This window comes from Portunus trituberculatus, chromosome 37 (assembly GCF_017591435.1).
Source record: "Portunus trituberculatus isolate SZX2019 chromosome 37, ASM1759143v1, whole genome shotgun sequence".
Classification (NCBI taxonomy): domain Eukaryota; kingdom Metazoa; phylum Arthropoda; class Malacostraca; order Decapoda; family Portunidae; genus Portunus; species Portunus trituberculatus.
In genome coordinates this window covers 245,001-250,000 of record NC_059291.1, presented here as the reverse complement: position 1 = coordinate 250,000, position 5,000 = coordinate 245,001, and the positions used below count along the sequence as shown (strand labels likewise).

Here is a 5,000-nt window from a genome sequence, read left to right as displayed (position 1 = left end):
TGATGTTTTCCATACTAATGGCGGGGAAGGCATTTATACTCTCTTACTAAACACTCTTGAAAATGTGAATAATTTCTACGAGTCTATTGAAAGTAGCTGAGAAGAGTCACTGTTCTGCCGATATTTTCACGCTAACTGCACTTTTGTTTTTGCCAACTGCGTCCGTCCTCGCCTTCCCTGACCTCGCTGCAGAAGACTTTCAACTTTTACCTCTATTCTGTCCCCCTCTCTAATGCAAGATTAAACAATATTCTTAATCCTTCCTATCTTCACAGCGGCCCCGTGGCGCAATGGTAGCGCGTCTGACTCCAGATCAGAAGGCTGGGTGTTCGAGTCACTCCGGGGTCACGTCAATGATAATGTAACTTTTTACAGGGACTTCTGCAGCATCCAGATTCTTCTTTTAGTAATCAAACTTCCTGATTGCACTTAAAAAACCAGGGTTTGACCTCGAGGACTCTTGCGATGTTGTTAGATTTGCTATCACTTCTCAAAGTCCAAAGGTTCAAAACACTTGAAAACACGTGACCCTTAAGTGACATATACTTGGGCAATACATAACCTTTCATATACATTTAAGTAATTGGACACTTAGCTACATATACCCTTTTAGACGCTCAACTAAATGTATGTACCCTTCTGGACACTCAACTAATTACATGTAGGTACGATACCCTCCTGGACACTTGATAAGATACTCAGGAACACGCTATGACTGTGATGTGCTATGCTGTCACGGGATAGTTCCTTGGCGTCACGCAGGTGTACTAGCCGTCGGGAGGCACAGTACACGAACAGTACATTTACAAAAATAACTCAAAATATTGCCCGTAGAGGGTAGTGTTCTTATACTAATTCTATCACACGTAGATGGCAGGAACACCACCTCTCTGATACTTAATTCTTGAACACTTGTGCCTTCTAACTATATACATGGAAACCAGAAGGATAAACATCATAATGTAACACAAGGACATCACACTACACCATATAGGTAACACTGGTAAAACAAAAGGATGGGCCACTGATCATTCAAACTGGGGACATTCACTTACTTACACAAATACCTGAGAACCAATGCTCCAGTCTAATATAAATACTAATGTAAGAATTATATCCTGAAAAATATAAACTTCCAGAAACTTAAATTATGTTTCAAGGAACAACAACAAAGGGAAAAAAAAAGCAGGAATTCCACACGCATTAAAAGAATAATGGTACAAGAAAAAATATTGAGGGAGGAAACATAATGTAGGAGGGATCTAATGATGTGCTGTTATTGTAATATTCTGGGAGGTATTGAGTGTGTGTGTGTGTGTGTGTGTGTGTGTGTGTGTGTGTGTGTGTGTGTGTGTGTGTGTGTGTGTGTGTGTGTGTGTGTGTGTGTGTGTGTGTGTGTGTGTGTGTGTGTGTGTGTGTGTGTGTGTGTGTGTGTGTGTGTGTGTGTATTACATTTCTTTCTTATATCTCAGTACGATCATAATCATAACTTTCCCATCTCTTCCATTACTTTTTTCTATCCTCTACTTTTTTCTTCTTCATTTCTTGTTATCTTACCTTTTCTCCCCTTCCTTCACTCCCCCGGTACTTATTCTCTCCCTTGTCGTCATCCCTCAGTCCTTGATCTCTACTCATCGTTACTCATATGATTTTTCACTCTTGTCTTGTGTTTTTGTCTTTTCTTTTCTTTTTTCTTTTCTTCTCTGTTATTGACTACTTTCTTGTTTTATTTGATTTCATTTCATTCTGCATTCCCTTCTCCTTTTATCTTCTGATCTATTCTCTTTACAAACTTTATAGCACAATGCCAAGTTCACCATCGAAGTCTAAAGTTTGATTATGGGTCAGGCAAATTTCACAGTGGGAAGGGCAACACTCTTCTAACTAGCACTACATGACTTCGTCGTTGCGACACGATAGCTCAAGCAATTCCCAAAGTTTCACTACAGAGCCACACCATCCCGCGTATTCATGCATTCCCTGCTCTACTCGCCTTCTTGCCAACCACAACTTCATTTTGTATTCGCTGCCAGCCAAGCTCTATCTCTCACTGCCACGCTTCTACCAGGAAGGAATCACGGGTGTTAATTATTAATATGCAGTCGTGGTCACAAGTAGAGTAACTTACATATACTACACTTGGGCCCGTTCTCTGAATCGCTCTGTTTTCTCACCACGACTATTTTCAAGGGCCACAGAGATGATTAGCTGGGTTCTCTAGAAGTCGGCCTAGGCTTACGTGGAGATAGAATGTCACTGTCTCTGTATATATAATGCACGGCTGACTGAAATACGAATACCAGGAAACATATGGGATGATATACAATTTGTGTATTCCATTTTACACACGGAAAGGTTCTTGGAAACGTAAATATTTGTCCGTCTGCCTGTATTCCCATAACTAGTTGCAAAAATATCCCCTAAAACATTCTAGGCATTGCCGGCAGTATAGGAGAGAGCTGGCACATTGTATATTTCTCCTTACATACTTGAAGGTCTTTGCTTAAGTAAATATTTGTCCGTTTACTTGTATTATTATAGCCAGTTCAGAAAATATTCCCTATACACTATAGAAGCGAAGAATTATCAACAGAATGAGGGAAGGTTTACAGGTTGTATATCTTTTTCCACACACGAAGGTACTTGCTTGCGTAAATATTTGCATTTCCATCTGTAATTATCCAATTCAGAATATGTTCCCTACACACACAAGTACAAACCAGCGATAGATTTGTAGCTTCCTTCCTCATGTTCCTATTGATATCGGACTGGTTAAGTTCAAGTTGGTACTCTAAATATTAGGTTCTGAAACTTCCGAGCTAGCACTGTTACGCGTTCGAGTTGTATCAAAACTGGAACACAAACAACAAAGGAATATGAAGCAAGAGATGAAAATCCAGTATGCGATTTTTCTTTTTGGGAAAGTTCTACGTATTTTTTCCCTAATTTTTCACTCGGTTTCTTTTTTTTCCTCCTTTTTCTTTTTTTCATCTTTTTTTCTTTCTTTCTTTTCTTTCTTTCTTTTTCTTTTTTTTTTTTTTTACTGATTCATGTGTTTGTTTGATATACTTCTTCTCTCATAATCTTTCGTTGTATCCGTAAAGTTGTTTCGCATGTGTATTGTTATATTGATCCTAGTGCTGCATATTTAGTGTCTTTCTTCACACATGGAATGCACGCTGTCTGACCTCGTTGTTGCAGTACAGAAAATTTAATCAGTTATTCTATCAATCAATCAATCAATCAACCAATCAGTGAGTTAATAAACAATTCAACCAATAAATCAGTCACTCAATCAGTCAAACAATCAATCAATAACAAAATCAATCAACAGAAGCACGAACACTGTCTTCTTTATAGCTATTTGTTGCGCCTAAAATATTCTCCATAACACAATTCACTACAGTAGAAGCGTGCAAAAATGTGCCTCCATACTTTACCAGCGTCTCAGAGCAGGAAAGTATGCAGGTGCTATTTATACTCTTCCTCTTTCGTTCTCTCTAAGATCGCAGGAAATGCCAGAAAGTCCCTTGAGGTATTCAGGTCACGTTTTTACCCTTCTACCACAACCCAACACAACAAAACACACTGCAACACAAGACAACACAACACAGCACAACACAACACAACACAACACAGCACACAACGACACATAGCGCAACACAGTACAACACCAGGTCTAACAATATCCACTGTCCCATTCACTATAGAAAAAAAAAAAAATGGTGATGGTAAAATAAGTCGTTCTAAAAATTATCTATTAAAAATGTTATGAACTTCTTATCGAATTTTCCCTTACCATGCTTTACACACACACACACACACACACACACACACACACACACACGTTAAAATCTCCTCAGTTCTTCCATCCTCATCCAGTCCTTTCGTCCGTGGCTCCAATAATCTATATAAATGAACCATGACCCGTTAGTGCCAGAGCTCTGAGAGAGGAAGGCGGATTGGGGAGGGGCGCGATGGGAGAGGAGAGCGCAAGGTGGGACGGGGCGGAGGTAAGGGGAAGGGAAGGCTAGGTCCCTGTTCCGTGCCATGAAAGAAAACTGTTATTGATATTCGTTACCCCTGCAATTGTCGCGTATAGGATTGGGGAGCTCCACTTGCTTTCTGGTGTTTATTTATTCAGGAGATTTGACGGACCTCCAGTATGTGTGTGATTTGAACGCTGACTGACAAAAGACTGAGTGACGGCCGTTCCTAGAAACTGGTGCTCTTGGTAGTGGTTGGGGAGGGATTGCAATGATGCTGCACGTGTTTTTGTTTTGTTGTTGGCTGGTTGGTTGAATGTTTTGTTAGTTGCTTGTTTAGTTCATTGTTTTTTTTTTTTTCTTTCATGCAAGAGCAGTATCCACCAAAGGCAGCAATAAGTGTGAAAAATAAAATATATTAGGGCCATTGAGCTACCAGTCCCAAAAGAAGGGTTGTTGTTGTTGTTGTTATTGTTGTTGTTATCATCACTATTACTACTAAAAACACCACCACCACCACCACCACCCCCATCACAATTAACTACTGCTACTACCACCACTTACACACACTATTACTACTACTACTACTACTACTACTACTACTACTACTACTACTACTACTACTACTACTACTACTACCACCATCAATTATATTACCTCATGTGGACTGAAATGAGAAAGGGTTGTCTGTCCCTACCTCGCAGTGTTGAGAACAAGACGGAGAGAAGGTTTACAGTACCGCGAGAACACTACAACTAACCTTCACTTAAACAGAACCAACAGATTACTAAAGTGGTAAAGGCACCAAGAAGAGGACAAACAACTGCAAGGCGAGAAGTGATATCATTAATCTTCATATTGATTCATCATTATCAATACCATTATTCTTCGCTGAGGTAAGATGCACTCTGACGTGTTCCCAGTGTACTGTAGTGGCTGACTGACTGTGAGGTGTGAGCTACTGCTGCTGTATTTTCTACCCCTACATTGAAAGGATGTGTGTCGTTTTGTCTT

The 5,000-nt window shown here is 39.9% G+C and overlaps 1 protein-coding gene and 1 non-coding gene across 2 annotated transcripts in view; one reads left to right on the top strand and one right to left on the bottom strand.

The window, feature by feature from the left end:
* LOC123514361 overlaps positions 1 to 5,000 on the bottom strand; it is a 41,551-nt gene that overhangs the window by 11,582 nt on the left and 24,969 nt on the right. The gene's annotated exons all lie outside the window — the stretch shown is intronic.
* On the top strand, positions 277 to 348 carry Trnaw-cca. Its single transcript has one exon. It is a non-coding gene; the product is annotated as a tRNA-Trp (tRNA).